This window comes from Rana temporaria, chromosome 5, assembly GCF_905171775.1.
Source record: "Rana temporaria chromosome 5, aRanTem1.1, whole genome shotgun sequence".
NCBI classification, from domain to species: Eukaryota; Metazoa; Chordata; class Amphibia; order Anura; family Ranidae; genus Rana; species Rana temporaria.
The window spans coordinates 91,084,521-91,097,429 of NC_053493.1; the positions used below are offsets into that span (position 1 = coordinate 91,084,521).

Here is a 12,909-nt window from a genome sequence, read left to right on the forward strand (position 1 = left end):
CCAGCCAGGCTGCGTGCTTGGATAAGGGTTTGTTATTGATTTTGGGGGGGGCCCCATGCCGTTTTTTCGATGTAGGGGGTTCCCCTTGAAATCCATACCAGACCCAAGGGCTAGGAATGCTCTTGGAGGGAGAACCCATGACGTTTTTTTTTTATTTAAAATTTGGCGTGGAGTTCCCCCTCCTGGAGTCGACTTCAAGTCGCGCTGCAAGTCGCCCCAAGATTCATGCTCAAGTCGTGTCTAACTCGCCTCGCAAAGTTGCTAAAAGTCGTGTTGCCCCTGTGTGAACCGGCTCTAAAAAAAAAAAAAAAAAAAATTTACACACACACACACACACACACACACATTATATATATATATATATATACACACACACACATATACATACACATATACATATACACACACACACACACACATAGGGGCCGATTTACTAAAACAGTAGAGTGCAAAATCTGATGCAGCTGTGCATGGTAGCCAATCAGCTTGTTCAATTAAAAGAAGTATGGGAGGGCGAGATAGATACGGTACATTTACTTTTATTTTTTAAGAATCATACTTGCTTAAATGAATGTAGCATCAGTCCTGCATGAAGGTAAAAAAAAAAAAAAAAAAAAAAACACTTGTGCCTTTACAACCACTTTAATATTCAAAGCAAATTACCCCTCCATCCATGATTTTGCAGAGAAGTCACTTTAAAAAAAATAAATAAATAAATAAAAAAAGGGGGGGGGGATTTAAAAAGAGTAAATATAATATACCTTCCTATCCATTGCTAGCAGCATAAGGATTACGAATAGTCAATGTTTGATTTCACCCCAATATTTGATTTCACCCCAAAAGGCAAGGGTGAGCACTGACTGTTCTGTTTAAACTGAAGGATGATCATGCATAGAAAAATAATGAAGCATCTTGTTTATCATGATAGAAGAAAGAAAAATGAATGCTTCATTCAGCAAAGCGTTCAGCTCCCCCAGAACACAACGATAAAAAGAACGAACAAACAGCGGTTATTGGTTTTAACATTTAACAGCTTTTTATAAGACTCAACCTTGGCAGAATCAAGAAATAACTGTCAACATAAATGTATCCAAAGCTGATAAAATACATCAGTAAAGCATAGTAAACATTGCGCACTCAATTGTAGATTTAAAATATCTAACACTATAAAATCAGCTAAAATAAATAAAGCCAATATCATAACGTAGTATAGCAATAAACAATATATTATAAAGAAGCATAATGATAAGCAAGAGAACAGCGACAACCTCCCGGCACACTCAGCCTACCTAATCACTCACTGAAGCACTACATGTGAGACGGAAAGATTAGGATATTTAATCATATTGGGGCCATTTATACCGTTTCCTTTACGCCTAGAGGCAAGATCTCCTTGGAGACGAACACGGATGTCAAATATTTATTAAAATCTCAAACACATGTAGTGATTGCCAAAGTGCCAGAATTCTTACCGTATGAGCGTTCGCTCTATATTGGTATTATTGGCTTCTTGGAGAACTTGAGAACAAACAAGATGAAGATCGTTTACCCAAATGGTGCTCATGAATCACGATAGAGACCTTTATGAGATTATCAGAGAAGAACAGTGCTGGTCTTTATATATACATATATATATATATAAATAAATAAACACACACACACACACACAATTTTCTTGTACAACTTTCCTTTAGATTTACCAAAACCATATAATATCAGGTCAAACCTAAACACTTTAAATTTGTATGCAGTCAGGCAAGTCCTTGCACTACGTAGTTGAAGGTAAATCTGAAGAAAATTGTATGGTGTATTGGCAGTTTCAATCCTCGAGTTCTGAGGCCGCGTACACACAATCAGTCCATCCGATGAGAATGTTCCGACTGACCGTTTTCATCGGTTCACCGCTGAAGCAGACTGATGGTCTGATGTGCGTACACACCATCAGTTCAAAAACCGATTGGGTCAGAACGCGGTGACGTAAAACACACGACGTGCTGAAAAGAACGAAGTTCAATGCTTCCAAGCATGCGTCGACTTGATTCTGAGCATGCGCGGGTTTTGAACCAATGCTTTTGTGTACTAACCATCGGTTTTGACCCATCGGTCAGCCGTCCATCGGTTCGATTTTAAAGCAAGTTCTTTTTTTTGACCGAAGGACAACAGACCGATGGGGCGTACACACGGACGGTTTGAAACGATGAAACTGGACTTCAGTCCGCGGCCTAACAGTAACCAAATTACATATGGGGACATCAGCTGTCCCTCCCACTTTTAGTGCGCCCGGAAGGGCACAGTATATAGCAGGTTGAATACTATACTGAATTTAGGGCCCCATGCATTCCAGGACAAACGCCTTAAATGCAGGTCTTCTCTCATGCGGTCATTCATGTTCGAACTGTTTTACTGCTCTTAAGCCAACATGGCAGCCAGAGTCGTTTGTACATATGCCGCCGCTGCAAAAATGATACCCCCTGTTCAGATGGGCAGTACAACCAATGAATGCACCCTATTCAATTGAATGGGGGCCGCACCGCAAACACGTACAATGCAGGGCTAAAAGCAAGCAGTGAGAAAGCAATATTATCATTATACATGATTTATATAGCGCCAAAAGTTTACGCAGCGCTTTACAATGTACAAGGGGGGACAACACAATTACAGTACAATACAGAAGAGTTTGCTTGTAGAGCTTACATTCTAAAGGGAGGGGGGTGGTGGTACAAAAGGTAATAGCTGCGGAGAATGATTTGATGGGGGTGGCTCGGGGACAGTTGTTAGGTGGATTTGGGATAGGCTTCCCTGAATAAATGAGTTTTCAGGCATCTCCTAAAGGCGGAGAGGTTAGGGGCTGATCGGACATACTGGGGCAGGGAGTTCCAGAGGATGGGAGAGGCTCTGGAGAAGTCCTGAAGGCATGGGAGGAGGTAACAAGGGAGCTAGAGAGCAGGAGCGGAGGGGACGATATGGGCGATATCTGCAGATGAGGTTGGCGATGTAGATGGGGGCGATGTTGTAAATGGCCTTGTATTTTGTGGTTAGCGTTTTGAATTTTATACAGTGGGGCAGGGGGAAGCCGGTGTAGGGATTTGCAGAGAGGAGCAGCAGTCACAGATCGGTTAGTGAGGTGTATTAGTCTAGCAGCAGAATTCATAAAAGACTGAAGGGGGGATAGCCTACGATAGGGTAGGCCATTAAGGAGAAAGTTGCAGTAGTCAAGATGGGAAATAATCAAGGAGTGAATAAGTTGCTTTGTGGTGTCAGTCAGGAAGGGTCGAATTCTGGAGATGTTGCAGAGGATAAGGCGGAAGGATTTAGCCAGTGATTGGATGTGGGGGCTGATTTAAGAATGCGGTGCAAACTAGCTCATTATGCCTTTTGCCCTAAAGGTGTAAAAAAAAAAAAAAAAGTCAGCGGGTATACAACAGCTTTAAAGGCTGGCCATAGCTAATGCAATTTTCTTTCCATGATTTCCTCCATTAAAACAGTTGGTGTTGATGGTGGATTCCCTCCTACTGCACTATTGTATAGTGACAGTGCTGTCAGAATACAATGATCACTGGCAGCAGCTAAAGCCACAAGCAGTGATCTTGCGATAAAAAAAAAACTGACAGGCTGGTTGTACTTAAGTCGATCGATTAACTTCAGCCTTCCGAAAGATGGATCAAAATTCGTCCTGTTCCTGCCAAACCAGCCAAATTTCTATCTGGGCTTAACCCCCTGACTTGCGTTTATACAGACAACACAGTTTGCATCTCTCGCACATCTGTGTGGGTGTAACCAGACAAATCCACAGCATCTTTTCTGCTCAACCAGTTCCATTCCTATTGCTCATATGTGAATAATCATCCGTGAAAACAGGATCTGCTTCCAGGAACAACCACAATGGACTACACAGAGGAACATGGAGGTGATCAGCTGCTGCTGTACCTCTTGCCTGCCAGGGAATGTTCTCCTCTCCTTCAACAAGACACACAACACTCCCAGGAGAGTCTTCCACTCTATCAAATGACTTGATGTAATTAACAAGTCACTAATAGGACGGCGCTGTTCTGGGCGCAGAGTGCGGCCTCCTGGTGACCCTGGGACTGGGCTGAGAAATGTATTTTGGTCAAAAGCTGGCCGCCTATCTGGAACGCGTCCCTCCTCCTTTTCCACCAAGTCTTGGCTTCCATTCAGCCAGCAAAATCGTACTTTGTAATCACTGCTTGGTACTGCTGGAGCAGATATTTAGCTATTGATCGCATTCCCGTCTTCATTAACTATTTCCTTAGGATAAGAAAAAAGGGGGACGACGTGACATACGTGTAATGGGTTTTTAATAACGCTGGTATTCTTGTTTCTATATTCATGTGCGATTGGTTTACTGCTTTGTGGAACAAAAACAGAAAGACAACAAAGGAGTAATTCACGGATTGTTTGTGTAATTATAAATACGCCAATCACCAACATAAAAGGAATCTCAATGGCAAGTCATGACAATAAAACCATCTCGTCTTTGGTTCAAACATGGGAGTGCCGGGCTGGCCAATTCTGTTTTTGCACCGATGCAAAAAAAAGGGGGGAGGATAGATTACAATAGGTACCCAGCAACATTCATCTTCAGTCCAGAGATTTCTGCTGCAGTACTTTTATCTGCCACTAGACGTCAGGCTAATGATCAGCATCATTTAAAACGTCTCCTGAGCCCAGGTTGTCCTGGGCTTTCCCCAATGCAGGCCATACATGGGTCAAATTCCAAAACGATTTGGCAATGGAAAATGCATGCATATCTACATAGGACACAGAAAGGAGAGAGAGGATCACTTGGGGCAAAAACAGCTGGGAGGTGTCTGTGTAAATCTAAAGGGGTCCAGAGGTGCCGTGTAACGTAAAAGGGGTCCAGAGGTGCCGTGTAACGTAAAAGGGGTCCAGAGGTGCCGTGTAACGTAAAAGGGGTCCAGAGGTGCCGTGTAACGTAAAAGGGGTCCAGAGGTGCCGTGTAACGTAAAAGAATAGAGCAAGGAGGTTGGGACTTTAAATGAAGTTCACGACAGGGTGGGATTGCAAAAGGAAAACATGTTTATTAACATATCCCCCACTCATGGGAAGCTGTTTGTTGTTTTTCATACTGTATTGTATTAATTTTTGATGGCATTGTATGTCCCTGTGTCCATGGTTCATATGTATACCCATATGTCATGAAGTTCCTGGTTGACATTACCATGTATCTTTATTGTCCTCTACTGCTATGTTTACATGCTCAGCCCCTATGACTCTGTGAGTACATCACACTTTGTTTTGCATGTTAATAAACATGTTTTCCTTTTGCAATCCCACCCTGTCGTGAACTTCATTTAAAGTCCCAACCTCCTTGCTCTATTTTTGTACTAGGGATGGAAGCACAGACATGTGCCTCACTCAAAGTCCCACCTATGCGTATGCATAACCCCCCCCCCTTTCCAGTGTAACGTAAAAGGGGTCCAGAGGTGCCGTGTAACGTAAAAGGGGTCCAGAGGTGCCGTGTAACGTAAAAGGGGTCCAGAGGTGCCGTGTAACGTAAAAGGGGTCCAGAGGTGCAGTGTAACGTAAAAGGGGTCCAGAGGTGCAGTGTAACGTAAAAGGGGTCCAGAGGTGCAGTGTAACGTAAAAGGGGTCCAGAGGTGCAGTGTAACGTAAAAGGGGTCCAGAGGTGCAGTGTAACGTAAAAGGGGTCCAGAGGTGCAGTGTAACGTAAAAGGGGTCCAGAGGTGCAGTGCAACGTAAAAGGGGTCCAGAGGTGCAGTGCAACGTAAAAGGGGTCCAGAGGTGCAGTGCAACGTAAAAGGGGTCCAGAGGTGCAGTGCAACGTAAAAGGGGTCCAGAGGTGCAGTGCAACGTAAAAGGGGTCCAGAGGTGCCGTGCAACGTAAAAGGGGTCCAGAGGTGCCGTGCAACGTAAAAGGGGTCCAGAGGTGCCGTGCAACGTAAAAGGGGTCCAGAGGTGCCGTGCAACGTAAAAGGGGTCCAGAGGTGCCGTGCAACGTAAAAGGGGTCCAGAGGTGCAGTGTAACGTAAAAGGGGTCCAGAGGTGCAGTGTAACGTAAAAGGGATCCAGAGGTGCCGTGCAGTGTAACGTAAAAGGGGTCCAGAGGTGCCGTGCAGTGTAACGTAAAAGGGGTCCAGAGGTGCCGTGCAGTGTAACGTAAAAGGGGTCCAGAGGTGCCGTGCAGTGTAACGTAAAAGGGGTCCAGAGGTGCGGTGCTGTGTAACGTAAAAGGGGTCCAGAGGTGCGGTGCTGTGTAACGTAAAAGGGGTCCAGAGGTGCGGTGCTGTGTAACGTAAAAGGGGTCCAGAGGTGCGGTGCTGTGTAACGTAAAAGGGGTCCAGAGGTGCGGTGCTGTCCAGATGTGCGGTGCTAATTTTTAAGTTGATCATTTTGTACGGCCCCCGAATGATGTTACAAAAATCCAAATGGCCCTTGGCAGAAAAAAGGTTCCCCACCCCTGATCTAAGAGTAAACCAACCTGGCCACTCATTTCATCCCCTTAAAATGCTCACTTGGGGATGTGTCAGGCTCCCGGGAGGGCATACTGACATGATAGGGTGGCAAGTTTATCTTAAGGCCGGATTCACACCTATGCATTTTTAGTGCTTTTTGCAGATTTGCACTACAGAACATGTTCCATAGGAGACCATGTAAAATGGTCTGTAGTGCAAATCTGCAAAAAGCACTAAAACTGCATAGGTGCGAATCCAGCCTAACGGCCCTTTCACAACACAAAAAAAAAGTAGGTTATATAGGTTCCAATGGCCTAGTTTACACCAGTGCAGTGCGTTCCAATGCTTTTCCATTCCAGAAAGTGCATTTCCCAAACAGAACTGATATGCACTAAAAAGCATCAGTAAAGTCACAAAAAAAAAAAAAATTAAGCATCTGGGGAAAATAAACAAAAACAAACACAAAGCATCAAAACCACACTGGAATGCATCAAAAAAGCATTAGAAACGCATCTGAAACCGATCTGGAGGATGTTTTTGTGGTGTGAACTGTGAATCTGTAGTGATTTTACAGTGTGATTTCTGATGACAGGTGCGATTCTAATGCACGTTAATACAATATCTAAAAGGATTTGGTATGGCGGAAGATAAAATTCACAGTGAACCCGCATTAAACTCACACAGGACCCCACATTTTTTTTTTTTTTTTTTTTTTTTTTTTTAAATCGCACTGCGTAGATGGAACGGCTTTCATAGCAACAAAGGAGGGTTATTTACTAAAGGAAAAATACACTATGCGCTGAAAGTGCACTTGGAAGTGCAGTCGCTGAAGATCAGAAATGAGGGGGAAGCTCTGCTGATTTCTATCATCCAATCATGTACATGCAAAAAAGCTTTATTCTTGTATTTTCCTTGCATGTCCCACTCAGATCTACAGCGACTGCACTTCCAAGTGCAAAGTGCATTTTCCTTTAGTAAATAACCCCCAATGTTTGAATCTATGCTTTTCAGATTGGATCTAATCGGCATAGAATTCATCAGTGTGAACCGGGACTAAAGCTGAACTCTAGAAATTAGGTATAAAAAAAAAAAAAAAAAAGAGAACCTTGCATCCAGGTCCCAACCCCGCACCACAAGAGGCATATGCCCATTTAATCTGGCGATAGACGGGATTGTTTCTTTTCATTCAGCCAGTGGGCACAAATAAGGCGGATGAAGGAAACCCTCTCACTGGGACATTGTATTAGGACAGCGGGACGCTCCATTGTGAGAACACTGATCAGTGGCTGCAGCAGCTGATCGACAAAAAATTTCCAGCTTGGCCCTTTGACTGAAGTCATTCAAAACTATTGTCTCTTCTCAACAATTGTTGTCGGATTTTCCGTGGAAAAATGTGGGATAGCATGCTTTAAAATTGTCTGCCAACAATTGTGTGCTAACAAAGGGTGGCGCTAAAGAGCTGAAAAAACACGTAGGTTTTCTGTTTGTTGGCCAACAATTCTTTGCCATTTATATGCAATACAAATTCCTGGCCAACACCCTTCGGGAAAAAAAGTCCTACGCTTTGTCCGCAGAAAATCCGATCGTGTGCATGAGGCTTAAGTAAGCATTTAACCCCTGCATCGCAGAATTGGAGGGAAGGTGGAATTCCACTGCAAGTTTAGATTTCTCTAATCTCCAAGCTCATCTTTAAAAGATTAAGGGCTTGTTTACAGGAGCTTGCTTTGCAACAAAACACGGCCAAGGCATGTGTATAATGCCATCAGGCAACAAAAAATAAAAAATAAAAATAAAAAAAAGTGTAACTGCCCTTCTCCCCGCGAAGGTAAATGAAGCCTCTCAGTGTTCTGATCCATGCATTGAACCCTATGGGATGTATAGACAGGGATGTGCTTGGAGATCGGTGCGGCTGCCCTCCTGTACAGAACACCCGTGTACCCTGAAGACTGCTCTTCGCACGGGTGGACAGATCCGTACATACACATTAATGAGACCTGGTTCACACCGCATGCGATTTGCACCACATTTCTCTGCAAATCACATGCAATTGCGTGGGGTGCGATTTGAGTCCATTCATTTTGGAGGGCTAAAATCAAACTGCATCATATAAGCGCGAGCATCTTTTTTTTGTTTTTCCGATAGAACCGGATCACATGGATGTTTACAGACAAACACACTGCAATTTGCGACCTGCCTACGAGGGATCGTTAAATTTCGATTTTTTTTTTGAAAATTATTTTTATTGTAGGGATCGCTCATTTTCAATTGACACGTGCAGCAAATCGCATGAACACAGCACGATTGCTATGCGGTGCAGAAAAACCCTGCGATTCTCACACCACATCGGTGTGTACCTCGAAATGAAAATATTTTATAACAAAATAAAATGTGTTTTTTTTTAATGATACACAGTAATTTAGCAAAGTAAACATATTTCTGTAAATATTTAAATCTACTTAAGCCTGGTTCACACTCATATGGCCATACATTTCGTACAGCTCAAAAAGCATCACAATGGTGTAGGGCCAGGGCCACCGCACGTGGACTACATAGAATGGGTGTTCACACACATACAATGCCGTTCTGGCAATCGCACTGTGTTTTGCAATCTGTTTTGGGGTGTCGTTAATCTAACATTGACACCCGCACCACAGATATACGTGGCGCGATTGCGGTGAGGAAAAGGCATAGCATCGGTGTGAACCAGGGGTGCATCTAAATCCAAAAAAGGAAAACCGATAGTATTGTAGCTCACATGTCCATAGATATAACGGCTGCATTCATTTTTTCAAAGATTTTTTATGGTTTATTTTAACCTGGTATCCTGTCACCAACACATTTTCCTGTCCTAGGGGGACAAACGTGCTGAGAAACATTGTCACCCCAGGAGGAGGAGTCTGTTAGGACAACATACATGTCCCTCAATTCTCTATGAAAAGGGAAGAAGTGTTTTGTAGTCCATGGAGATAACAAGCAACAATGCTAACTGACACCCTCCTGTAAGCTCATATCAGACAGAGCACAGGATGTCTGTCTGGATGAACAGCTATTACTACTATTCATGATGTTTATAGAGCCCACAGTTTGTGCAGTGCTGTACAACAATAGGGCAAACAGCAGTGGCGGTGCTTCCATAAGGGCGCTGCCCCCTCTCTCCTGCCACCCCCTCTATCCCCATAGTTAGAGTCATGCACTGTATAAACCTATGGTCACTGCTGCCACCCCCTATTCAGGCACAGGCCCCTTTTCGGGCACCGAGAGCTTAAATTACAGCAGCAGGGTATTTTTTGGAAGCACCCGATTAGAGCCATGGGCTCCAATAGGCATCCAAAAAAGGTAACCAGTGGGTGCCATGCTGGGCACTCACAGTTCACTTAGCGTTGTGTTAGGAAAGCGACTATTTATTTGCTTTCCTAACACTGAACCGCCTCTCAGCCAATCAGATGCTTGGATCGGTTACCCGATTGGCCGAAACGACAGGCGCTGCAATTGGACGCTTGCAGAGGATGGCAAGAGAGGAAAATCGCCACCAAGACAGGTAAGTGCCGGGCGGGGGGGGGGGGATGCACACTGGCAGCAATTGATGGGCACACTGCTGGCAATTGATAGGCACACTGGCGAAATGTATGTGTTTTTTTCCCTTCAGTTTGTTTGCACCCAAAAACATTTTGAGCACCAGCCGCCACTGGCAAACAGTACAGTTACAATACAGGAGGAAATCAGAGGGCCGCACTTATATGAGCTTACAATCCAAAAGAGCTAGATTTTATATGAACAGGTATAATAAAACACTGATATTTAGACTAGATTCACATTGGTTCTTTTCATGGTGAGCCTTTGTTTTTGTTTTTAGGACATTGATTGTTAAAAAATAAATAATAATAATAATAATAATAAATATTTTTTTTATTATTATGATGATTAATAATAATAATAATAATAATAATAATAATAATACATTGATTGTTAAATAATAATAATCATAATAAAAAAAAAAAACACACCTATGCACATTCATTTTTCATGCATTTCTTGATGCATTTAGATCTATGGACCCAAAAACACATTTTCTAGCATTAAAAAAGTCCCTGCACCTCTTCCAAAACCCTCACCACAAGAATTGTCATGGATGTGAATGAGACCTGAAAAGTAATAATCGCACAGGTGTGAGCCCAGCCTGAACAATAGAAGAAATACATTGTTAGTGTCCATAGACTTTAATGGCTCATGTACACCAGTGGCTGTGATGTGTGGAATCCCGGTGTACTGGCATACATGGTGTAGGGTGGGGGGGATACATTGTTACAATGTCTTGCACTATTATTATTATTTCACTATGAAATGTTACGAAATGACATGCGATTGCCATCCATGCACAGCAATACACCCGTCCTTCCTTCTGGATTGAAACAAAAGAAGACAAGGCAGATGTCGGTGTGTAGATGGGGCAGCACCGGTCATAGTGGGGGGGGGGGTGATGAGCCCCCCATAGTGATGATCTGCCTGTGTCTCCCCCATCCATCCCTCCCCCATCACACACAATAGACACATGGAGGATGTACATTCCACTACATCCCAGAAAAATCCTACAAAGGAGCGGACAGACACGGTGTCCCCGGATCACCCCCGGCCGGCGGGATGTCACCCTCCATAGAAGGGTATATTGCCGGGTGCGGTGCCCCGGCCGGGTGTGCTCGGTATACAGGGGGATCGGACACACGGAGTACTCACACAGCGCTCGGGGAAGAGTGGCGGAGCTCCCTCGCCGTCCGGGCCGGTTCCGATTTGTAGAAGAAACTTTGCGAGCATTGGAATAGGAAGTGTCCCTCCCTCCTCACTGTCCGCCCACAAAGTCCCGGCAAGAGGAAGCCCGACCGTCCCAGGGAGGAGGAGGAGACCGATGAGCGGCGATCACCCCGGACTGCCCGCCGCACACAGAAAACCGGCGGAGGATCCGTACACCCGCCTGTCTCCGAGCTGTCACTCACCCGAATCACGTGACTCCGAGCCCTCTTCTCCTAACCATGAGTGCCGAGCGGAGGGGGTTACCAATCCGGTGACGTCAGGAGGACACGCCCCCAGTCTGGGGAGAAGCGCGGACTGCCAGCTTTGTAATGACAGACAGTGATGGAGGAGGAGGGGGGGTCTGTACACCAAGTATAGAGAGTGATGGAGGGGGGGGGGGTCTGTACACCAAGTATAAGGAGTGATGGAGGAGGGGGGTCTGTATACCAAGTATAGAGAGTGATGGAGAAGGGGGGTCTGTACACCAAGTATAAGGAGTGATGGAGGAGGGGGGTCTGTATACCAAGTATAAGGAGTGATGGAGGAGGGGGGTCTGTATACCAAGTATAAGGAGTGATGGAGGAGGGGGGGGTCTGTACACCAAGTATAAGGAGTGATGGAGAGGGGGCCTGTACACCAAGTGTAAGGAGTGATGGAGGGGGTTCTGTACACCAAGTATAAGGAGTGATGGAGGGAGGTCTGTATACCAAGTATGAGGAATCTGTACACCAAGTATAAGGAGTGATGGAGGGGAGGGTCTGTACACCAAGTATAAGGAGTAATGGAGGGGAGGGACTGTACACCAAGTATAAGGAGTGATGGAGGGGAGGGACTGTACACCAAGTATAAGGAGTAATGGAGGGGAGGGACTGTACACCAAGTATAAGGAGTAATGGAGGGGAGGGACTGTACACCAAGAGTATAAGGAGTGATGGAGGAGGGGGGGGGGGTCTGTACACCAAGTATAAGAAGTGATGGAGGGGGGCCTGTACACCAAGTATAAGGAGTGATGGAGGGAGGTCTGTATACCAAGTATAATGAGTGATGGAGGGGGGTCTGTACACCAAGTATAAGAAGTGATGGAGGGGGGCCTGTACACCAAGTATAAGGAGTGATGGAGGGGGATCTGTACACCAAGTATAAGGAGTGATGGAGGGGGGTCTGTACACCAAGTATAAGGAGTGATGGAGGGGGATCTGTACACCAAGTATAAGGAGTGATGGAGGGGGATCTGTATGCCAAGTATAAGAAGTGATGGAGGGGTATCTGTACACCAAATATAAAGAGTGATGGAGGGGGGCCTGTACACCAAGTATAAGGAGTGATGGAGGGAGGTCTGTATACCAAGTATAATGAGTGATGGAGGGGGGTCTGTACACCAAGTATAAGAAGTGATGGAGGGGGGCCTGTACACCAAGTATAAGGAGTGATGGAGGGAGGTCTGTATACCAAGTATAATGAGTGATGGAGGGGGGTCTGTACACCAAGTATAAGGAGTGATGGAGGGGGATCTGTATGCCAAGTATAAGAAGTGATGGAGGGGGGTCTGTACACCAAATATAAAGAGTGATGGAGGGGGGCCTGTACACCAAGTATAAGGAGTGATGGAGGGAGGTCTGTATACCAAGTATAATGAGTGATGGAGGGGGGTCTGTACACCAAGTATAAG

At 44.9% G+C, this 12,909-nt stretch overlaps 1 protein-coding gene across 6 annotated transcripts in view; it reads right to left on the reverse strand.

The window, feature by feature from the left end:
- FAM126A (family with sequence similarity 126 member A) overlaps positions 1 to 11,531 on the reverse strand; it is a 136,156-nt gene extending 124,625 nt beyond the window's left edge. For 5 of the 6 annotated variants that reach the window (XR_005749395.1, XM_040352838.1, XM_040352843.1 and 2 more), the window contains exon 1: positions 11,187 to 11,437. The gene's annotated coding sequence lies outside the window, so the exon portion shown is untranslated. The other variant, XM_040352840.1, reaches the window with a different exon arrangement.
- Positions 11,532 to 12,909: the final 1,378 nt, after the last annotated feature.